This window comes from Bombina bombina, chromosome 6 (assembly GCF_027579735.1).
Source record: "Bombina bombina isolate aBomBom1 chromosome 6, aBomBom1.pri, whole genome shotgun sequence".
Taxonomy (NCBI): domain Eukaryota; kingdom Metazoa; phylum Chordata; class Amphibia; order Anura; family Bombinatoridae; genus Bombina; species Bombina bombina.
In genome coordinates, this window is record NC_069504.1 from 769,858,358 (window position 1) to 769,884,505 (window position 26,148).

Below are 26,148 nucleotides of genomic sequence, written 5' to 3' on the forward strand. Positions count from 1 at the left end.
TCTCTCTCTCTCTCTTTGTTTCAGTCCTCTCTCCTCCCTCTCTTCCTTTAATATCCCTGCACTGCTCTGCATTTCCCGTGCATCTCTCCCCACGTTCCTGCTATCCCTCCCCCTCTTCTTTATTAATCCTGGCACGCTCCCTCTCTCTCGCACACCTTTCTCCATCTCTCTTTTTCACTTGGCTGTAAAGCTTTGCTATTGAAGCGCTCTGTACATCCAATAGTGTCAGTGCCCTGCATATTAGTCGTCTCTGCTCCCAGCACACCTACACAAACATACACATAGCTATGTCACTGTACCTTCCTCTCCTAAAACAAGCTCTTCTAATCCTGTATTGATTTCTCCAATCACACACATAAATAGTCATATCATCACATCTATATTTTTCCTATAACATTCTCTGCTATTCCCCATCTCCTCCCACACACACACAGCTCTATCACTGCAGCATCTCCGCTCTTGCTTCAACGTTTTGCAGGTTCACATGAAGCTTAATCATTGCAGCTTCCAGACTATCTCTGCTCTGTATCGAATACTGTCCAATATAAAAAATAAAATTTAATATTTACTAATAGCATATTCTGTTTTTCTGTTATTGTATTAATAATTTCAGTTAAGAATTGTGTGTTCTTTAGTGTAATGCTACCATAGAATAGCAATAGGAGAGGCTGGAAAGGTTGTTAGTGAATCTAGTCCGCTATCCCCATGAACATTCTTTCCTAATCCTTCACGGCCAACTGTTACTGAAAATTGGTTATACCTCTAAGCTGTGATAATCATATACTGCTATCTCCTCTCACATTGGTTAAACGAACTGTTTTATTTGCATCTGTCTTGTATATAAAACTCATAAAAGCAGCAACACTGCCATTTCAGCATCCCTGTCTCCTCTCTCACGCTCTCAGCTCTATGACAGCAATTCTGTCTGCTATTCCCTGTGGTCGTTCACTTCTCTCAAACACAGCTCTATGACAGTAGTGCTCTTTGCTATTCCTGCATATCCCCCTCCTCTGTAAAACAGATCTTTAAAAGTGGCACGCTCTGCTATTCCTGCAAATCTTCCTCTTCTCAAAAACCTCTCTGGCAGCACTGATCTCTGCTATTCCTATGTGTCACTCTCCTCACACACAAGTATATGTATTATTTCTGTGTGTCACCATACTCCAAATAAATCAGGTGAATGTATGGCTTCTGTATTCTTGCCTGATCCTTATATACAAAGATATGACAGCAGTAATCCTGCTTTTCCAGTATATTTCCCTATAGGCACATGCAAAGTGCTTTTTTTTTTTAAACAGTGCAGCTTATACTGGTTTCTTAAACACAAATCCATTCATCTGAATGCTGCCTCTGCATTACACATTATTACAATCAACAGCTGCATCAATGGAGATTCCATTCTACCAAAGCTCAATCCCTTCTTGACTCTTCCATGCACACAACGCTATCACAATACCTTGTGGATTTAAATTCTGCTCCTTCCTCTCATAAACCCTCTCAAACTATCATATCATGTTATACTTTCTCTCTAGTATTCTCGTCTACTATTGCAATAGAACCTTTCCAAAAGTCTGCCATTGCTATTTCCCTGTGCTAAAGATCTATGTTATGAAAGCCTCCCACATGGTTCAATCCATGACCACACATTATTTAATCTGTACTAATACTAATTCTGAGCTTATAACCTCAACACACTCACAGCACATCTCCATTTTTTTGCTTAAGCTCTCTATGCTTTTTTTTTCTGCAATGAACACATTTCAACCACATACACACACAGTTCTATGAGTGCGGTAGGCTTTGCTCTGCCAACACAATAAATTCACAAGATCTCTCCCTCACTCCCTCCATTTTTCTCTTTTATTCCCTTTCTCTCTCCCTCCCTATCCGTATTTTTTTTTTATTCATTACTCTTTGCTCTTTCCACCCACACTTTTACGTACCACCCTCCCTATTTCCTTGTGTCTGTTATCATTCTTTTGTATGAAGTGCAAACATATTCTGCAAAATTGTACAATGTGGTTTCATTTGGACAAATGACCTCAAAAGAGGACAACCTAATGCTTTTCTCCATTTGCCTTCCTATGTCTCTCTGCTTCATCTTCTCTTTTTCATAACCCTCTCCCCCTCCTCTGTTCTATCTGCGATTCTCTCTCCAAACCCCCCTCCCACCTCTCTCTTCTTCTCCCTCCCTCCCTCTCTCTGTTCCAGTAAATGTTTCAGTACCACAGACAGCTCAGAGTGTGCAGCAGATGTGACACAGGAGGGGAGGGGGAGAGAGGGTATCTTTGTCTTGAGGGAGGGGGAAACTGCCCCCAGGTAGTTGAATTGAGAGGTAATCCATGCTATATTAACAGAGTATTATACTGTTGCTTGCTGTGTATCACTATAAATACACATGTGCTATGTTAAACATGTGAGTGTATCTCCAAACTTCTTTAACTATATAATTCCATAAAAATACCAGATTCCATTCTAAATCTCTCTTTACGCCTACACCTCTCATATTTCTATTGTTCTTTTAATCCTTATGTCTGTAATACTCCTGTTTACCATTTTTTATATATATATATATATATATATATCTTTTCACTTCCATGGCTTGCTCTATTTCTTTTTAGCTGCATCTCTCAATCTACCAGCATTTTTGTATATTGATTTGCCTCTCTCAAGCTATGCTCATTGACTCCTCCCCTTTGTCCCTCACTTCCTATAACTCTTTCTCTTTTTAAAAATTATTTTCACTACATTTTACTTACAGATTTATTTTATTTTTTTACCTAATTCTCTTTCCCAATCATTTTGTAATCCTATGTTCTGCAATCCCATTTATTTTTCTGTCATTCTTTTCCATGTCTTTAAATACTGCTTTTCCATTTGCTCTTCATAGTATTATGCCAATTTGGCAACTGTTTCTATGTCTCTGTCTTTCTCTCTCTCTCTCTCTCTCTCTCTCTCTCTCACTCACACACTCACTCACTCACTCACTCTCACTCACTCACTCACACACACACTCACACTCTCTCTCTCTCCATCTCCATCCTTGTATTGCTCTCCTTACACCCCCCTCTATCTTTCTCTCTCCCCTCTCCATCCCCTCCTCTCTCTTGAGAGCTCACAATCGCTGCAGATAAATTTAGCTCTGGAAACAACAAATCTAATAAACATCCGCTGAAGAGAGAGACCCTCCCACACAGTGAAACAGGTAGAAGGGACCTATGTCCTATGAAGTCTACACTTCCTAGGAAATAATGATAATTGCACGAAGGACTTAACTCCCGAATACTCTGTTTGATAAAAATAGGCATAATGTGTGAATGTATGTGTCTGTCTGTTTATCTAGCTGGATGTCTATCTATCTATTATGTTTGTGTACTTTGGAAAATTACTTTTTGTTGGTAACAAAACAAGCTATATACATAAGAGTAATCCTTACAGAAACAGATTTGAATGCATAAAAGCTTCCACAAAAACAAAAACACATTTAGTTGTGCCTTATACAGAGTACTTATGTCACATGTAAAGACACTGATGTACCTACATATAAGAAGTCATAAACAAAAACAACACATAAATATATATATTTGTATGTATGTATGTATATATGTAGATATATGTATATATATATATATATATATATATATCTATATATATATCTATCTATATATATATATATATCCAGAATCCAGTAAACACTGGAAAAGTACACTAAGATTTATTTAGGAGCGTCCCTTTCTCCATAAGTTTATCTCTATACCAACACACTTCTTGCACTTATCCAATTTAATTTCCTATTATACCGATGTCCATATGATTATGCAACTTGTGCATGAGTCATACCTTTATACATATCGTGATTAATATTGTTGAGCGTTTATTCACCAGATTATAGATCCATTGTAGTAACGCTGCCAATTGATCGTTACAAATCAACTCTGTTAGATTTGTTATTTTTTTGTTACCTAGTTACCATTTCTATGACAGCCCGGATACTACAAAGTATTATGCAGACGTCGGCATACACGCCCCATCAGTGGACCAATCGGCTAACGTCTCTGTTCATACGTCATTCGCAAGTCAGCCTATATAAAGCCGGGAAGAAGGCGGCGGTGGCGGCTCCGCCGCCTTTGATAAAGCCTACGGGCGAAACATGTCAGGGGGAGTGGGGATGTGGAGTTCTTTTTAATTTGTAATTTTTGTTAAAATGGTGCTATCACATTGCCGAACTTATTTACCCCTTTACATATGTGGTTAAGGCTGACAAATTGTGTCGCCAGTAATTTAAGAAGTTGCGGCTATACTAGCTAGTTATATATATGACAAGCTATCCTTAACCTTTGAAGTATCATATAGACAGCCGACTATCTTATACTGTAACCGGCACACTTGTTTTTCAATGTCTTCCCTTATATATTTGTTCACACTGTACCGTAATTAGGGCTGCCACTATATCAGGAGCTACCCGCATTCTAGTAGCTTACTTTACAGAGAAATCCACTTGAAAACACAATTTCTCTGTTAATATGTTACGTTTTATATTATAAACTATCTGGCTACTTTGTTAATTATTGGTACATCAGTTTCTCAATTTGGTGACCACGGAGTAAACTCCTGTTTATTTCATTAACATAGAGGGAATCATCCAAGAACTAACGACACACATGAGTGATTTGACCAATTATTACCACTGAATTAAAGGGATATACCTTGAGCCTGGTTCAGAAATTTATACTTTACTTCTCATGTTACGCAATATATTTAGGAGCCATTATCCAGTATATTCTACATGATGTGTTCGTTTTAGATTCTGTATTGAATTCTCATATTGCCCATATTAAAACCAGAGCTTAACACTTACTAGTATTGGGAATTTTGAATTTGCCTTACCTCTAGGGGATAATAAAATCAATCAATAATATTACATAGAGCACAATTGCTACAGTATTGTGTTTTTATGTGTGTTATTTTACCTTAACCTATTAAAAGTTAAGTTTTAACCCCTTCTTTCGGGTAACCAAATATTCTTCTATCAACTTTAAACTGTATTCAGTGTTGTTGAGTGCTATTTTTGTACACACCTTTCCAGTGTTTGCTGGATTCTGTAAATACCATTATCTCCAGTGTACAGCACCCTTTCCTTCCCAGCATAATCTGTTCATAGAACAATATTATTGTATAGATATATTTACATTACTTATTTACGAAACAACACTTGTATTTCCATCATATTTTCTTTTGTTTGTAATATATATATACTTTTATATATATATTTATTGATATATAGTTGTGTGTGTATATATATATATATATATATATATATATATATATATATATATATATAGAGAGAGAGAGAGAGAGAGAGCGAGAGAGAGAGAGAGAGAGAGGTGGCCCTCGGTTTACAACGGTTCAATTTGCAGTTTCAGAATAACAACCTTTTTTTCAGTCATGTGACTGCTATTGAAAGGCATTTAATAGCAGTGCATTGATTAAAATAGCCAGTAGGTGGAGCTGTCCGCTTGTGTTGCAGCAAAGATATGCAAGCCAAGCAAGATTAAATAAATCAGTTTAAACAGACCAGAGCTATCGAGCAGCTTGCAAAGGAACAAGATCTCCCTGTCTATAAATCAGTCCAGATTTGAATGCATAGAAAGAACTGTTTGCAGAAAAATGCAAGTAAAGTCTGTGTTGTGTGATTATTTTATTAGGTTTATAATGCTGTTTAGCAAATGTTTTTGTTCATTTAACTTAGTTTAATTATATATTCTGTGTTGTGTGATTATTTTATTAGGTTTATAATACTGTTTAGCATTTAAAGTCTTCATTTTAAAGCTTTAAAAATAATGTATTAGGTGTTACTTATGTCAGTTTTGAGAGGGGCCTGGAACCTAACTCCGTCACTTCCCATTGACTTACATTATAAAATGGGTTTCAATTTACAACGGTTTCGATTTACAACCATTCCTTTTGGAACCTAACCCCGGCGTAAACTGAGGGCTACCTGTGTATGTATATGTATGTATGTATGTATATATATATATATATATATATATATGTGTGTGTGTATTTATGTATATATATATGTATAGATTGATTGATTGATATATGTAGATAACCTGGACTTGTCATAGAAATCTCTCCTAAAGTCTATCTTCTATTTTTTTATTTTTATTATTATTCAACATACATTTTTATATAAAATTATTCCATGACTTCTGGAGAACTGAATGGCTGGTTACACAGCATTCTAAATGGCTCCCAAGTTTCCCAGAATTATATCAATCTCTAAGATAAACAGAGATGTAAATACACATCTAGTTTACTAATAACATAGATATCTTCACATGCTTTACATATGCTTGTGTGCATAATTAAGCACACACACACAAATGTGAGATCTGCTCTCACTAGACTTCAACAATATACTTATTTACAATAAAATATTTTTTGGGTTAAACTCAGTAAGTGCATACCTATTATTCACTATGGACTGGGTCAATTGACTTGCACCCTTGGAAGATTAACTGACTTGGAGAGGGTGCAGACCCCCTGTCACAAAAGCAAAAGATAGATATAGTTAGAGATAGATAGATAGATGATAGATACAATTGGAGATAGATATAATTAGATAGATATAGTTAGTGATATATATACAGGGAGTGCAGAATTATTAGGCAAGTTGTATTTTTGAGGATTAATTTTATTATTGAACAACAACCATGTTCTCAATGAACCCAAAAAACTCATTAATATCAAAGCTGAATAGTTTTGGAAGTAGTTTTTAGTTTGTTTTTAGTTATAGCTATTTTAGGGGGATATCTGTGTGTGCAGGTGACTATTACTGTGCATAATTATTAGGCAACTTAACAAAAAACAAATATATACCCATTTCAATTATTTATTTTTACCAGTGAAACCAATATAACATCTCAACATTCACAAATATACATTTCTGACATTCAAAAACAAAACAAAAACAAATCAGGTGCATCCCTCTGCACCTTTCTTTGCAAGGACACTCAAAAGCTTGCCATCCATGGATTCTGTCAGTGTTTTGATCTGTTCACCATCAACATTGCGTGCAGCAGCAACCACAGCCTCCCAGACACTGTTCAGAGAGGTGTACTGTTTTCCCTCCTTGTAAATCTCACATTTGATGATGGACCACAGGTTCTCAATGGGGTTCAGATCAGGTGAACAAGGAGGCCATGTCATTAGATTTTCTTCTTTTATACCCTTTCTTGCCAGCCATGCTGTGGAGTACTTGGACGCGTGTGATGGAGCATTGTCCTGCATGAAAATCATGTTTTTCTTGAAGGATGCAGACTTCTTCCTGTACCACTGCTTGAAGAAGGTGTCTTCCAGAAACTGGCAGTAGGACTGGGAGTTGAGCTTGACTCCATCCTCAACCCGAAAAGGCCCCACAAGCTCATCTTTGATGATACCAGCCCAAACCAGTACTCCACCTCCACCTTGCTGGCGTCTGAGTCGGACTGGAGCTCTCTGCCCTTTACCAATCCAGCCACGGGCCCATCCATCTGGCCCATCAAGACTCACTCTCATTTCATCAGTCCATAAAACCTTAGAAAAATCAGTCTTGAGATATAGGGTGTTGATGTCATTAGACCACACCCCTTCTCATTACAGAGATGCACATCACCTAATATGCTTAATTGGTAGTAGGCTTTCGAGCCTATACAGCTTGGAGTAAGACAACATGCATAAAGAGGATAATGTGGTCAAAATACTCATTTGCCTAATAATTCTGCACTCCCTGTATATATTGACAGAATTAGAAAGAGATCAAATGAAATATATAATTAGACATAGATATAATTAGAGATAAATAAATAGAATAAGAGACATACATAATTAGAGATATACAGATAGATGTAATTAGATAGATATAATTAGAGATAGATATAATAGACAGAATTGAACATGATATATATATATATATATATATATATATACACACACAAACAGAGAGAGAGATAGAATTAGACAGAATTGAACATGATAGAGAGAGAGATAAAGAGATAGAGAGATAGAGAGATATAATTAGATAGAAAGACAGATATAATTGAAATGATAGATTGAGAGATAGATGGGGGATATATATATATATATATATATATATATATATATATATATATATATATATATATATATAATTAGATAGAATTAGACAGAATTTAACATGATAGCTAGATATAATTAGATAAATAGAATTGAACTAGATAGATATAGAATTACATAGATAGATAGATAGATAGATAGATAGATAGATAGATAGATATGCATTTAGGACACCCATCCCTCTTACACTTTGAATGGCTGCTGATAGATTTCTCTCTCTCTCTTTCTCTAATCTTGGCAGAGTGAATAATGATTAACACAGGTTGTAATTACTGCCCGCTCTGATCTACCGCTCCACTGCATCAATATACCCCTGACTGAGGACTAAGAAGAAGCAGCGTCACCGCACACAGGGTGCAAGATATGTGCAGAGATATGAAAAAATCATTATAATAGAGCAGTTTATTCCTAATCATTGCTTGCAAATGCAGCATTGTAAAGCACGATCATCTGTCTTTTCTCATGTATAAATATTCCTAATTATTATACAGTGCAACAAAGCCATTATCAAAGTATAGATATTCAGCATTGTTTTAAAACACAACCTGCTTATCTCAGTTTATATAAATAGTGAGCATCATTATACAGCACAATGTGATCATTACCAGTGTATACATACTCATCATGTTTGCACAGAACAGCATTTTTATTATCCCAGTATAAAGATATTCAGCATCATTACAACATGGTGTGTTTCATTTTAGAGTAAAGATCCTCATCATTATATATAACATCTTTTTTTTTTCAGATAATTTAATACTCTACATCAGTATTCCAATGAAAAATGACCATTGCAGGTGCATAGATTTTTGGCACCAAGAAATAGAATGATGTGATGATTATTGTTTTAACTGTATTATTACTTGCAGACCGCTGAAGTGTAGTGTTGCCAGGTGTCTAGTATTTAACTGGACATTCCATTAATGTTTATATAAAGATATAGGACACTTAAAGGGACAGTCTACTTAAAAACGTTTAGTGTTTAAAAGATAGATAATCCCTTTATTACCAATTCCCTAATTTCACGTAACCAACAGTTATATTAATATACTTTTTACCTCTGTGATTTCCTTGTATCTAAGCCTCTGCAGACTTCCTCCTTATATCAGTTCTTTTGACAGACTTGCATTTAAGCCAATCAGTGCTGACTCCTAAATAACTCCACAGGAGTTAGCACAATGTTATCTAATATGACGCACATGAACTAGCGCTGTCTAAGTGTGAAAACCTGTCAAAATGCACTGAGATAAAAGACGTCCTTTAACGGCTTAGAAATCGGTTTATGAGGCTACTTAGGTTTTAACAAAGAATAACGAGAGAGCAAAACAAATTTTGATGATAAAAGTAAATTGGATAGTTGTTTAATATTGCATGCCCTATCTGAATCATAAATGTCTAATTTTGACTTGGCTGTCCCTTTAAATGTCTAGTATTTTTAAGGCCCCTAAGTGTCACCTAAATGTAAAGGGCCTCCTATGCCTGTATTCATTAATAAGAAGTAACACTGTGCATTTTTTTGTTACAGGCAGCCATGGGGGTTAAATCATGGCTGTGTGTGTGCTCATGTGTAACTGGCAACCAAGGGGATAACATGACTGCTCAGTTGTGAAAAATATAGATGGTAGATGGTTTGATCAAGAGTGCGGCCTAAGGTTGAGCTCTTACAGGGACATTATGTGACCCCACCTACCTCCTGTGACCAGTCACCTATAGGTTGTCCGGTATTTTTTGGAGCACAAATGGTAACCCTACTGAAGGGTTAAATGTAACATTTTAGTAAATTTAGTCATCTTAAATGTCTTACTGTATCAAACAATTCCCCATATCTTTCATACTTGTCCCTTTATCCACTCATTCCATGCCTGTGATCCCTGCTTTTTCACACTGCACCCCTATGGATCCCGAAACCAACATGCAGTTTACTTTAATGAAAATCTACCTTTTTAAATAAAGCATTTAGGTTTTACATTATAATCACTACTATGTCTGCCCTCATCACATCGTTAGAGGCGCTGGCAGCCATTACACGTTTCATCAATCTGACAATGCTTTTTAAACAAACAAGCAATCAACTATCAACTCTACCAAATGTTTTACCTGTAAAACACACATAATTGCTGGTCTATCACTAAACTGAAATTTCAGCTCATCATGAAGATCCGTTATGGGGCAACTGGTGGATGAATTGAATTTGTTTTTTTCTTCACACCCTCAAACAAAGAAGTCCATTTAACACCCCACATATGCTCTATTTGTCTTCTAATGTTGCTTTATATACCACTTTCGTTGTTACCCTCTCCCTTCCATATACATGAAAGATTTAAAGGGACAGTCAAGTCCAAAAAAAACTTTCATGTTTCAAATAGGGCATGTAATTTTAAACAACTTTCCAATTTACTTTTATCACCAATTTTGCTTTGTTCGCTTGGTATTCTTAGTTGAAAGCTAAACCTAGGAGGTTCATATACTAATTTTGTAGACCTTGAAGGCCGCCTCTAATTTAAATGCATTTTAATAGTTTTTTACCACTAGCGGGCATTAGTTCACGTGTTTCATATAGATAACATTGAGCTCCTGCACGTGAATTTACCATGGAGACAGCTCTGATTGGCTAAAATGCAAGTCTGTCAAAAGAACTGAAATAAGGGGGCAGTCTGCTTAGGCTTAGATACAAGGTAATTACAGAGGTAAAACGTGTATAATTATAACTATGTTGGTTATGCAAAACTGGGGAATTGGTAATTAAGGGATTATCTATCTTTTAAAACAACAAAAAATCTGCTGTTGACTGTCCCTTTAAAGAAACACTAAAGTCAACATTAAACTTTCATAATTCAGATAGAGCATGCTATTCTAAACAACTCTTCGTGTGCATAATCTTTTTATATACACACTTTGAGGCACCAGCTCCTTCTAAACAAGTGCAAGAATTCACAATATATACATATATGCATTTTGTGATTGACTGATGGCTGTCACATGATACAGGTGGAAGCAAAATGAAACTAACAGACATTTTCAGAAAAAAAAAACTACTACTCATTTGGAATTTTAGCCTAAGTGCGTCTTTTTTATTATGCATTTGTAAATGCAATTCTATTGAATTTTATAGTCTATAGGGGGTATGCACAACATTGCAAATAAAATCAAATCATAATATTTTTTTATTTTAAATCATGTATTGTAGGTTCCATATGGTACAACCCTTTTGAGAATCTAGGAGCTGCACATTTGGTCCATCAGATTTTACTAGTTTCCCCTGACACCTTTACATGATTCATTTACCCATGGGGAGACGTTCTTACCATTGTGAGGAGAATTAAACTTTTATATAAATATTCTTTTGAAGGGAAGTTGTTTTTAGTAAAATAATGTATTACAATAGTGCTGGATACATGTAGATTTTATTAAAGGACTATTAAATATAGAAAATTTGCATTAGCAAGAAATACCTAAGAAAAAAGGCAATGCAAAAGCACTTAGTTTTAAATGAGTAGTAATTATTTTTAGGACAAATTTGAAAGTTAGCTCAATTTTCCTTCTCTCTGTATCATGTGACAACTATCAGCCAATTAAAAAATGAATGCAATTACGTACATGCTGAGTAGGAGCTGGTGGCTCAGAAAGTGTGCAAACACAAGAAAACGGGGGGGGGGGGGATGGTGGTGGCAATCAGGGTCTAAGAAAATAAACCCTGCAAAGAGAATGGTCATGGACCCAAGTAGCTGGCAAACAGAGCTTGACTCAACGCATCAGATAAGAAACAGGGAGGTGTTGAACCCACCACAGCCCAGTAAGAGCACCCCCAAGCTTGAGCCTGGGGACGTCACCTTTACCTCAATAGCCATCACTTGACTTTGCAGCCAGCTGCCAGGGCCCAGACCAACCGCTAATGCCAAGGTGCAGAACAAAGACTGAACAAACTCCAAACCAGTAGAACCAGGCACGATGAGTCTCACAGCATGTTGTTGCCTGGGGAGAAGAAAATTACTATCCAGGACTTATAGAGGTAGTTCGACTAAGCCTCAAACACCCTTTCAAGCCCTCTTAAAGAACCCAAAGGGAGGGAGGGTAGTGAAGCTTCCAGTAATCCACAAGGAGATAGAGGAAGTGGATTTCCTGTCCCAGGTCTATAAAGGGTGAGTACATTCCTCCCCCTAGACGGCAGCAACGTTGCTAAACACACTCACACCAGCACTCAGAACCAAGGGCTTTTAACCCGTATGTACGCTACAGGCTAATCCTGCCTTCCACTAACTCTATAAAAGAGTGCTGCATTGATAGTGGAGATATCCTAAAAAAATGATCTACTACACTGATCAAGCCGTTACTATGTAGAATGTTGCAGGTGTGTTACTATTTAATTATGAGTTTTACTATTGTTATAAAGCAAGCAATCTTAAAGGGACAGTCTACACCAGAATTTTCATTGTTTAAAAAGATAGATAATCCCTTTATTACCTATTCCCTAGTTTTGCATAACCAACACCGTTATATTAATATACTTTTTACCTCTGTGATTACCTTGTATCTAAGCCTCTGCAAACTGCCCCCGTATTTCAGTTCTTTTGACAGACATCTATTTTAGCCAATCAAAGCTGGCTCACTGGAGCTCCACGTGCGTTAGCACAGTGTTATCTATATGACACACATGAACTAACACCCTCTAGTGGTGGAAAACTATCCAAATGCCCTGAGAGAAGAGATAGCCTTCGAGGGCTTATAAATTAGCATATGAACCTCCCTGTTAAGCTTTCCACTAAGAATACCAAGAGAACAAAGCAAAATTGGTGATAAATGTAAATTGTAAAATTGCTTAAAATTACATTCTCTATCTGAATCATGAAAGTTTATTTTGGACTAGACTGTCCCTTTAAAAAAACAAAACAAAAAAACTTTCCAATTTACTCCCATTATGAAAATATGCACGTCTTTTTATCAGCACATTTCATGAGGCGCCAACTCCTCACCAAGTGCAAGTGTTCACAGAATATAAGTATATGCATTTTGATATTCGCTTATGGCTGTCACATGATATAAGGGGCAGATAAAATGGAAGTAACTTTGAAATTTGTCAGGGAAAAAAAGAATCGACTACAGTCACATTAGAAATTCAGAACAACTGCATGATTATATAAAGCTCTATTGGCTTGTAAGATTTTTTTAGAAATCTTGCATCTACCTTGAAGCCCATGTCTTAATTATTTAAAGGCTGTTTTTAACCTTGAGAACAACAATACTCACAAATGGATATTTCATGCTTAAGTCAGAATTAAGGTTTCATGATTCAGATAAATCGTGCAGTTTAAAACAACTTTCCAATATACGTCCATTATCAAATTATATATTATATGCACTCTTTCTGAGGCTACAGCTCCTACTGAGCATATGCAAAAGTACACAGTATATACATATATCCATTTTGTGATTGGCTGATGGCTGTCACATGAGATATGGGCAGGGAAAATTGGTTTAACTTTGAATTTGAAAAGAGCAATAGAATATTTTCTGTAAGTGCTATTGCATTGCCTTTTTTTGTACATTGTTCAATTTTATTGTATTTAGTGGCAATACAAAAACTGTACAATAGGGCTCCAAAAATATAATAATTTAAAAATGGTGTGTAAAAAATACTGTGAAATTTGTATTTATAATACGTTATTCAAAGCATATTATTTTCCTTATTGTAAAATAAGTTTCCCGCCTATGCTAGTCGGCTGAACAGGAGCATTCCATGGGGCCGAATTATTAAGCTCCGAATGGAGCTTGATGCCCCTGTTTCCACGTGAGCCTTCAGGCCGCTGCTCTATAACTGGTCCGCCTGCTCTGAGGCTGCGGACATCCATCCGCCCAATCCTATACGATCAGGCTGATTGACACCCCTGCTAGCTGCCAATTGTCCGCAAAATTGCAGGGGGCGGCATTGCACAAGCAGTGCACAAGAACTGCTTGTGCAATGATAAATGCAGACCGCAGCATTTATCATTGCACATTGTATCATGTCCGCTCGCACTTTCATAAATTGGCCCCCTTGGGTTTAGCTACAATTTCTCCATCAGGTCTGTCATGTTATTAAACAGAATAATCTGCGCTACACCTGACTTTTATTGTAACGTTCCACATCCCTCCATTGTCACGCGGCCTGATATGCTGCCTGCGCTACACCGAGAGGAAAGCTGCGCTACCAGGTACCTTAGGGGGAACCTAGAATAGAACACAATTACACTACCTTATAAGACTAATAGAAAATTACCTTATGAGCCGCATCTGCGCACCTTCTATGCCTGACTCCTCTTTTGATTAGCGTGGCACCGTTCCCACGTCTCCTCATACCTGCTCTTGCGCCCCCCCTGGGGAGGCGCTTTTCACAGTTTGAAAACCTCTGAGATAGAGCATACATTTGTAAACTACTTTCCAATTTAAGTCTATGATCAATATTGCTTCATTTTCTTGGTATCCTTTATTAAAGGAGCAGCAATGAACCACTGGGAGCTAGCTGAACCCATTGGTCAGCCAATGACAAGAGGCATATATGTGCAGCAACCAATGAGCTTACCTAGGTATACTTTTTAACAAAGGATACCAATAGAACAAAGTAAATTAGGAAAGTTATTTAAAAATGTTTGCTTTATCTGCATCGTGAAAGAAAGTTTGTGTTTCATGTCCCTTTAAAATTAGGAGTCTGGAAATTGTTGCATTCATGTAATTTCCTAGTAACACTGTCTTCAACTCTATTTTGAGTCAGCCAGTCGTAAAAAACTAGAAAGAGAGTCATACATCCAGTTTTCACAACAGTGGAGTAAATTGCTGTCTGCATGATGTGAGATCTATTCCTTCCATCTAGGGATTTGAGCAGGAACAGTGTCAGAACGCCAAGGGGTGTCACAATCTTCAGTTTGAAGTGTGAAAAGTTCCAAAATTGCTCAGTGTATCTTCTTTAATCACAAACTCTGTTAATTCTGAAAGGATTTTATGACACATAGTGGAATATTGCCTATATTTATCAACAAGCTTACAGTATTTCCATTTCTAAAAACTGTGTACCTGAGGTATCCAAAGGTATATTAAAGGGGCAGTAAAGTCAAAATGAAACTTTCATGATTTAGATAAAGAAATTTGAAACACTTTTTTTAATTAGCGTATACATTTGCTTTGTTTTCTTTGTGTCCTTTGTTGAAGAGCATGCCTAGGTAAGCTCAAGAACATACATGTCCTAGTGAGAGCTAGCTGGTGATTGGTGGCTGCACATATAGGCATTCAGCTACCTCCCAGTAGTGCATTGCTGCTCTTGAGCCTTAACGAAAATTTGATAATAGAAGTAAATTGGTTTTTTTTTGTGTTTGTTTTTTAAATTGCATACTCTATCGGGTTTTTTATTAAAGGGACAGTAAAGTTAAATTTAACCTTTCATTATTCAAACAAGCAAACAGCTGTCTCACATAATTTCTAAAGTATACCAAAAGTGTCTCTAACAAAAGTGTCACTAAACAAGGAGGGAAAGGTTAGCTGTGTAATATAGTAATGAAGACGTAAACATTTACAATATATAAATTGACCGATGTAACATAGCCAGCCAAAATAGTTTACAAACTTGAGAAAGGTGTTCACAAAAACTTTAGAGAGACATTCAAACCTACCTCTATGATTTTGGAGCCATTTTGCACACTTTCCACCTATAACCATCGCTACACACTATTAAAATGAAGAAATAAAAATACAGGTCTTCAACCTGTGATGTTATCGATAAGCCCTTGATAACACAATTTTTTTTTCTGTTGTTAAAGGGATACTGAACCCATTTTTTTTCTTTCATGATTCAGATAGAGCATGCAATTTTAAGCAACTTTCTTAATTTATTCCTATTATCAATTTTTCTTCATTCTCTTGCTATCTTTATTTGAAAAGGAAGGCATCTTTTTTGGTTCAGAACTCTGGATAGCACTTTTTTATTGGTGAATGAATTTATCCATCAATCATCAAGGACAACCCAGGTTGTTCACCAAAAATGGGCCGGCATCTAAACTTATTCTTGCATTTCAAATAAAGATACCAAGAGAATGAATAAAAATTGATAATAGGAGTAAATTAGAAAGTTGCTTAAAATTTCATGCTCTATCTGAATCACGAAAGAAAACATTTGGGTTCAGTGTTCCTTTAATCATGTCCAATATATATTTTTTAATCAAGATACTGCATGATTAAGGAGGCAAGTAATGATTTTGTGTTGCTTTTGAGGTAACAATTTTGTGTTTCAGGGATGTTAACCGTTGAAGCATTTAGGGATAGTTGGAAAAACTCACTGACAATACAGGCTGAGACTAAATATACTGTTATATATCAAATACAAGCACAGAATGATGATCAACCCCTCTATTAGTTTTTGAAATACACAAAGATCTGTCTCTCTCTTGGTACAATTTGTTTGACTCTGTCTCTCCCCTGTTATAATGTTTTTGACTCTCTCTACTGCTTCAATGTGTTGGAAACAGGAGAGGTACAGAGTTAAAGACATTGCCACAAGAGAGAGAATCAAACATTTTGAAACAGGAGAGAAACAGAATCAAATTCTTTGAAAGAGAAGAGGGGCAGAGTCAAACAGGATAGAGACAGAATCATTAACTCTCTATACTTTTATAATGTTTTTTGACTCTGTCTCTTTGGTATTTTAAGGTGTTTGACTCTGTCTCTACGTTTTTCAATGTGTTTGAGGACTCTGTCATCTTACTGTTTCAATACGTTTGATTCTGTCTGTCCTGTTTAATTGTTTGACTCAGTCTCTCTCATGTTTTTGTCTCTCATTTATTTGTCTTCTCTTTCTCACACCTATTTGTATGACCAAAATATAATTTTTTAACCCGTTTCTAGCTTCTCATTCATATTTCTATATGAAATGTTTACCTTCCTATTTTGCTTTATGATTCTCCTTTTAGGTTTTTATATGTGTCTTCCACTTGGGAGTCTTTATTCATTTACATTACAAAGCTTATAGGCTTGTGGAACGATCAGAGTCCATGTTGTGTAGTGGATTATGCAATGTTTATTTTTTTTTCAATGTTATAGTAATTACATAGAACATAAATGCTCTAATTCAAATAACATGGAACTAAGTCTGGGTAAAATTCATTAATATGCCTCTCCATCCTATGCAGAACCAACTACCTTACCATCCTCTCAGGTAAAGTTTATTCAAACACAGACCTACACAACACATACACACCATTCCAGCTTCTTCCGTTCCTAAGTAATTTTGGTAGCTGATTTGCTAATTCTTACTTATCAGTTCACTACCTAAAGGGATCGTTAACACCAGAAATGTTATTGTTTAAAAAGGTAGATAATCCCTTTATTACTCATTCCCCAGTTTTGCATAACCAACACAGTTATAATAATACACTTTTTATTTCTGTGATTACCTTGTATCTATGCCTCTGAAAACTGCCCCCTTATTTCAGTTCTTTTGACAGACTTGCATTTTTAGCCAATCAGTGCTGACTTCTAGGAGCTTCACGTGCCTGAGCTCAATGTTATCTATATGAAACACATGAACTAATGCCCTCTTGTGGTGAAAAACTGTCAAAATGCTTTCAGATTAGAGGCGGCCTTCAAGGTCTAAGAAATTAGCATATGAACCTCCTAGGTTTAGCTTTCAACTAAGAATACCAAGAGAACAAAGCAAAATTGGTAATAAAAGTAAATTGGAAAGTTGTTTAATTTAAATTACATGCCCTGTTAAAGCATGAAAGTTTTTTTTTTACTTGACTGTCCCTTTAAATAAGTATAAAGCTGCAATACAAAATATCTAATACATTACAGCATTTTTAGAAAATGTAGTTACGGAAAAGCAACATTGCAATAACTTATTTAAAGGCCTCCAGAGCAGAAATACGCTACTAATCAAGAGCTGAACATGGCCGCAAGACCAGTCAGCAGCGGCCTATGTGCTATATTCAGTGCATAAACACTTCCATTATCAAATTTAGCACAGCATTTTTATATGCAGAATTTTTGAGGCACCAGCGCATACTAAATATATGCTCAAGTTTGCAGGGTATATGTATATTACTCTGTGATTGGCTGATGGATCACATGATAAAGAGGGAAGACGAAAGGGGAAAATGAATTTAATAATCAACTGCTTATTTGAAAATTTAAGTGTTTTTGTGTTGTCTTTTGATTATGGACTTGTTAATTATGTAATTCTGTTGTATTTAATGCTCCTTTAAAAATGAAAAAATGAAAAATTCCAAATTCAGACAGAGCATGCAATTGTAAGACACATTTTCATTAACTTCTATTATAACATTGACCTTCTCTTTGCATCTTTTGTTGAAAAGCATATCTTTATAAGCTCAAAAGCAGCAGCAATGCAGTACTGAAAGCTAGCTTCTGATTGGTGGCTGCTCATATATACCTCTTGTCATTGGCTCACTATTTTTTTCAGCTAGCTCCCAGTAGTGAATTACTGCTCTAGAGGTGATTTTAACTATATATAGTTATATACAATAGTGCAATATTAAAATGCTCTAACACATTCCAGCACAGGTGTTTACCCCTTTGTGAAGGTATATGCAAACAATAGTACAATATAAAATAACTCTTTAATGTGATGCATAGAATAAAATAGAAAGCGAGCGGGGAAGACGGAGAGACCACTAAGTGAATTTTGCCCTTTAACTGGATAAAGATTAAGTTTATAACATTTGATAACGTAAGAATCACTTTAAAGGAAACGTAAAGTTAAAATTAAACTTTCATGAATCAGATGCAGCATACAATTTTAAACAACTTTTCAATTTACTTCTATTATCTAATCTGCTTCATTTTCTTGATATCCTTTATTGAAAAGCATATCATGGTAGGCTCAGGAGCAGCAATGTTCTACTGGGGACTAACTGCTGATTGACTGTATATATATATGCCCCTTGTCACTGGCTAACCATATGTGTTTAGATAGCGCTCAGTATTTCATTGCTGCTCATTCAACAAAGGATACCAAGAAAATGAAGCAAATCGGATAATATAAGTAAATTAGAAAGTTGTTTAAAACTGTGTGCTCTGTCTGAATCATGAAAGAAAATGTTTGGGTTTCATATCCCTTTAAAGGGACACTCTACACCAGAATTTGTATTGTTTTAAAAGACAGATAATCCCTTTATTACTCATTCCCTAGTTTTGCATAACCAACAGAGTATATATATATATATATATATATATATATATAAATATATAAATACAATTGTTACCTCTGTGATTACCTTGTTTCTAAGCCTCTGTCCCCTTATTTCAGTTCTTTTGACAGACTTGCATTTTAGCCAATCAGTGCTGGCTCCTGGGTAACTTCACGTGCCTGCGCACAGTGTTATCTATGTGGCACACATGAACTAACACACTCTAGTGGTGAAACTGTTAAAATGCATTCAGATAATAGGTGGTCTTCTTGGTCTAAGATATTAGCATATGAACCTCCTAGGTTTAGCTTTCAACTAAGAATACCAAGAAAACAAAGCAAAATTGGTGGGAAATTGTTTAAAATTACATGCCCTATCTGAATAATAAAAGTGTCTTTTCGACTAGACTGTCCCTTTAAGTAAATAATTTTCTGCTTTTAAAATATACTGTCTATAAAGCAATGAATTATACAAACTATTCCAATAGATTCCCCACATTATATCCCTGCTGTAGATGGTCTACTTTTATATCCTTCAAAATAATGACTCACATGTCAGTGTCCACTAATGCTGTCAATATTCCTCTTATATGATTGTCTGTGCTCCAAACTGTTTTGTATTTATTTATAGTTACTACACTTATCCCTTCCTCTAATTGATGTAAATAATTTATCATTTGTTTGATCTCCCATGGAAATGCCTCCCTCCTGCAGATCTTTGTATTTTAAGTAGATGATATTTCTTCCCTCTCCAAACCTTTTTAATAGTATAACAAAGGCAATAAGCAGAAGTCATTTTTAGCATTTTTCTGCCTGTCCTTCAAAAAGACTTTAAAAGCCTTTCTCAAGTTTTACAACACTAAGGGGGATATCTATCAAGCCGATCTTGCGTCTATTCAGTCTTTTTACCAACTTTATTTATACCATCACTATACGCCGCCACTATACTAAAATGTTTAACCCCTATCTCGCTGCTCCCTGACCCCACCGCAACCTAAATAAAGTTATTAACCCCTATCCCGCCGCTCCCCGACCCCGCCGCAACCTAAATAAACGTATTAATCCCTAAACCTCTGGCCTCCCACATCACTAACTAAACCTATTAACCCCTAAACCATCAGCCCCCACATCGCCATAAACTAAATTAAGCTATTAACCCCTAAACCTAACAACCCGCTAACTTTAAATTAAAATTACAACATTCCTATCTTCAAATAAATTTAAACTTACCTGTAGAATTAAAATAAACTAATTTAAAATATTAATTAACCTACCCTAACTATTATACTACAATTAAATTAAACTACCAATTAAATTAACTAAATTACATATTAAAAAAACCTAACCCTACTAAAATTATTTAAATATACTATTAAACCTTATTACAAATTACTAAATTACAGAAAAAAAACACTAAGTTACAAAAACAAACACTAAATATAAAAAAATAAAAAACCACATTATCAAAAATAAAAAAGAATTACACCTAATCTAATAGCCCTATCAAAATAAAAAGCCCCCCAAAATAAAAAAAAACCTAGCCTACAATAAACTACCAATGGCCCTTAAAAGGGCCTTATGTGGGGCATTGCCCCATAGAAATCAGCTCTTTTACCTGTAAAAAAAAATAAATACAAACACCTCTTAACAGTAAAACCCACCACCCAACCAACCAACCCCCCCAAATAAAGAAACTTATCTAAAATAACCTAAGTTCCCCATTGCCCTGAAAAGTGCATTTGTATGGGCATTGACCTTAAAAGGGCATTTAGCCATTTTACATACCCAGACCCTAATCTAAAAATAAAAGCCACCCAAAAAACCCTTAAATAAACATAACACTAAGCCCCATACAATCCACTTACAGTTATTGAAGTCCCGCTTGAAGGATCCATGCAGCCGGCAAGAAGTCTTCATCCAGGCGGCCTCTTCGATCTTCATCCAAGGCCGCCTCTTCGATTTTTATCCAGATGGCATCTTCTATCTTCATCCATCCGGCGCGGAGCAGGTCCATCCTGAAGATATCCGGCGCGGAGCATCCTCTTAATACGGTCGCTGCCGTAAACTGGAACTTCAATGCAAGTGTTGTCATCCAAGATGGCGTCCCTTGCATTCCTATTGGCTGAAAGATTTCAATCAGCCAATAGGATTAGAGCTGCTAAAATCCTATTGGCTGTTCCAATCAGCCAATAGGATTTGAGCAGCTCTCCTTCTATAGGCTGTTCCAATCAACCAATAGGATTGAGCTCTCATCCTTATATTTAGATTAGGGTCTGGGCATGTAAAAGAGCTAAATGCCCTTTTAAGGGCAATGCCCTTACAAATGCCCTTTTCAAGGCAATGGGGAGCTTAGGTTATTTTAGATTTTTTTATTTGGGGGGTGGGTGGGTTGGTTGGGTGGTGGGTTTTACTCTTGGGCAAAAGAGCTGATTTCTTTGGGGCAATGCCCCACAAAAGGCCCTTTTAAGGGCCATTGGTAGTTTATTGTAGACTAGGGTTTTTTATTTTGGGGTGTGGGCTTTTTTATTTTGATAGGGCTATTAAATTAGGTGTAATTCTTTTTTATTTTTGATAATGTTTTTTTCTTTTTTGTAATTTAGTGTTTGTTTTTTGTAACTTAGTTTTTTTTCCCTGTAATTTAGTAATTTGTAATAATGTTTAATAGTATATTTAAATAATTTTAGTAGGGTTAGGTTTCTTTCATATGTAATTTAGTTAATTTAATTGGCAGTTTAATTTAATTGTAGTATAATAGTTAGGGTAGGTTAATTAATAGTTTAAAATTAGTTTATTTTAATTCTACAGGTAAGTTTAAACTTATTTTAAGATAGGGATGTTGTAATTTTAATTTAAAGTTAGCGGGTTGTTAGGTTTAGGGGTTAATAGCTTAATTTATTTTTTGGCGATGTGGGGGGCTGTCGGTTTAGGCGTTAATAGGTTTAGTTAGTGGTAGTGATGTGGGAGGCCAGAGGTTTAGCGGTTAATATATTTATTTAGTGGCGGAAGTGTCGGGGAGCGGTGGAATAGGGGTTGATAACTTTTTTTTAGGTTGCGGCGGGGTCGGGAGCAGCAGGATAGGGGTTGATGCATTTTATTTGTGTCGGCGATGTCGGGGCAGCAGATTAGGAGTGTTTAGACTCAGGGTTTATGTTAGGGTGTTAGGTGTAAATGTTACACATGTTTTCAACCATAGAAATCAATGGGATATCTGTCAGCATCGAACATAAGCTTTCGGTGCTTTCAGACTCCCATTGATTTCTATGGCATCCACGGCCTCCAGGGTGGCGGATTGAAATCTAGGTACGCTGGGCTGGAATAGCCGCGAGCGTATCTGTTAAAAGTTTGATAACTTTGAAAAAGTGTCAGAGCCGAATGTGTATTCGGAGCATCTGTAATGACGTAAGCATCGATCTGCATTGGATTGAGTCCGGCAGATCGTATGTTACGTCACTAATTTCAACATTTGCCGCTCTGTAGGCTTTGATAATTAGGTCGGATCAATCTTGCAACAATTACGCTGCAGAATTCTAGCGTATTTGCGGTTGAGGCTTTGATAAATATCCCCCTAAATCTGATATTCATCTTTTAAGGGGACATAAATTGGTTTGGTGTATTTTTTTATTTCACTATATGAAATAGAAAAATACTATTGATTGCCTATATGTATATGTGTGTTTGTTTGAGCCCTGAAAAAAGGTCAAACACATAGTTAAAGTCAGCTCTGTATGCAATAAATTGTCCAATAAAATTAATGGAACATTATCCTATTGCATGTTCCTTTTAAATATGACTTTTTTTTAACCTAGACATTTCAGCCTTATAAATCATCTGTTCTGATTGTTTTTCAATTCCAATAAGGCGTTCTTATAAATTAAGAGCCGCTACAATCAGTACATGAAGCTCCATTTTCAATACTTTTTGGATGACACTGAATAGTAAAAACATGTCAGATACTTAACACTGGGCTCAAATCCAACACCAATCCCAGCCCATCCAAAAAAGCTTTGAAGAGGGTCTAGGGGGTCTATTATTTTTATTATAACATCCAAGTCCTTGAACAAACACTTATGCCCACTCCAAAATCTCTAATGGACAAGTGTACTTTCCTGTAATATTCTTTAATTCAGAAAAAAACTAAAGTAAAAAGGAATACTCGCCCTAAATGAAAAGCAAGAAAAAAAAAAGTAACCAGAAAGGTGCAACCTAGTAACAAATATAATAAAAAGAACAAAGAAAGTGAATGCATCAAATCAGATCTATTCAAAAGACAAGGATACAATCAGGCAAAGTAAAAAATGCAAAAATCAAGACAGGGACATGTTCACAACAAGAGTATGCAATGTTTAATAAATAAATATACAAGAAAATACTAAAAAATACCCTAATGGATCCCACACAACAGAGCTAAAGCCGGCAAACTAATGGGGTGCACCACAGCTATAATGTTCCAAAATGTAATTGCGCCAGTTCAATGCAAGTATCCAAAGCTGTGGCAGCACATGCTATAAAGACCGGTCAGTTCCCAAAACAAAGAACAGCCTGTTCCCAGAGATTCAAAAGGCCATGGGGCCGATTTATCAAATGTCGGGCGGACATGATTCGCTGTAAGGAATCATGTCCGCCCGACATAGCTAAATGCCCTGGGGTGTTGATCATCCCAATCGTATCTGATCGGCATGATTGCAGTCCGCCATCTCAGAAGTGGTGGACAAGTTAAAGAGCATTGGTCTTAAAAAGGCTTGCATGGAATAAGCAACATCTGCTGTTTGATAAATCTACCCCCATATCCATAGGAGCTAACAAGGAGGGTAAATGAGATACTCCACGGACCTCAGTACAAGGAAGGCACTTTGGCTTGAGCGTATCTCAATTTGGAGGAGCGGCCATGCAGGAGCATTCAGGTATTTCTGTAACGACTGATGGAGTCGGACGACCCAACCTGTTTGCTATTGGATACCCGGGGCATTCACTCTCACGCGCCTATGGATATGGCCTTTTGAATCTCTGGGAACAGGATCTTTTTTGTTTTGGGGACTGACCGGTCTTTATAGCGTGTGCTGCCACATCTTTGGATACTTGCATTGAACTGGCGCAATTACATTTGGAACATTATAGCTGTGGTGCACCCCATTAGTTTGCCGGCTTTAGCTCTGTTGTGTGGGATCCATTCGGGTATTTTTTAATATTTTCTTGTATATTTATTTATTAAACATTGCATACTCTTGCTGTGAACATGTCCCTGTCTTTTGATTTTTGCATTTTTTACTTTGCCTGATTGAGTGCTGTGTCCTAGTCTTTTTAATGGATCTGATTTGATGCTTTCACTTCCTTTGTTCTTTTTATTATAATTGTCTTTAATTCCTGTTTTCAGGGCAGGTTGGTGGACAAACCTCATGGTTTTTAAAATAAAACTTCATACTTTAAACTGTATATTAAATGTTTGCATGCATTGTATGTTTTTTTCTCAGTTATACTCTGGATCAATGGAATGTTTGTGCTCATAGCAATACATTGTTTTCTTCGTTATGGGATTAGCGCTACTTTGTGGCATCTTTGTCATAGCAACAAATGCACCAAGAAGGTGCTCAGTCTTGATTGGTCCAACAAAGGGCACCACAATATGCTAGACAGAGATGCGCAGGCTACAACACCCAAAATGTAGAGAATTTTTCTTTTTAAATTTTGTTGAATAGAGAGGAAAGTGCAAGCTTGACCATTTATAGTCTCTAGTTTAAATTTCAATAGGAACGTGACATCCATTTGGTTAGAAATACCATTGACTCCTTGCCCAATGTGTTTAGAGAAATATACTGCACCTCACTGATGAGGCCCAATGAAGCCCGAAACAGTTGTCTGGGGTTGTCATGTTCCTGGTATTTCAGGGCTGGACTGACTTTACTAGGCTGGATCAGACTGATATACTTCAGGAAAGTTCTCCTCTGTGAAAAGCACACTGGGCTAAAAGAGGCTTCTCCTAGGGGGTAACTCACTATAGAACAAGCTACTGAGCTGTTGTTCATTCCTGGTAGAGTGCTTCTCTTTCTATATGAAGCTGATGGTTAACTCATTTTACATAAGCACCTTTAGGCATTTACTACATATATAGTGCACCCTAAGCTTTCAATAAGAAGCCAAGATTGCTAGTAGTGCACTCATTTTGCGCATAAGTATCGGTTGTGTAGCACGGATGTGCTATCCAAAATATTGCTTTCTTTTGTTTATACATATTTATGTGATCAATCACAATCCTTTAGAAAAGTTTAACAATTTATTGACAAAATTCACAATTAAAGTCTAAGGAACTTTTTGTAGATAAATAAACTTTTTGTCAGGATTGTATTCAACCCCAATGTTTGCTATTTTGCTTTCTGCTACACCTGATTAATAAATGGCAATCAAAGGGTTAAAAAGTAAATAGAAAAAAAAAGTGCTGAAGTGCTGGGGAAGAGTTATATGACAATGAGTGGTGGGAAGGTTAAGGATCATGCATATTGGTGGGTATGAACTTAGTATATAGATACAGTATGTGCATTAAATCTAATATGTACAAGAAGACTAATATGGCAAAGTATAAAGCAAACACATAAACCATAAAATCCAATACCTAAGGGGAAGTAGCATGCTAAAACAGCTGAAGTAGCAAGCTAGAACAGCTTTTGGCATACGTGATACTCAACAAGAATAATTTAGCTCAACTAATAGAAATCTGCTAAAGGGACATGAAACACAAATTTTTTCTTTCATGATTTAGAAAGAGCATATAATTTTAAACAACTTTCTAATTTACTTCTATTATCTATTTTGCTTCATTCTCTTGATATTCTTTGCTGAAAAGCATATCTAGA

At 36.2% G+C, this 26,148-nt stretch overlaps 1 protein-coding gene across 5 annotated transcripts in view; it reads right to left on the reverse strand.

Moving 5' to 3' along the window:
- Nucleotides 1-26,148, reverse strand: part of ADGRL1 (adhesion G protein-coupled receptor L1) — a 491,322-nt gene that overhangs the window by 382,788 nt on the left and 82,386 nt on the right. The window lies entirely within an intron of this gene.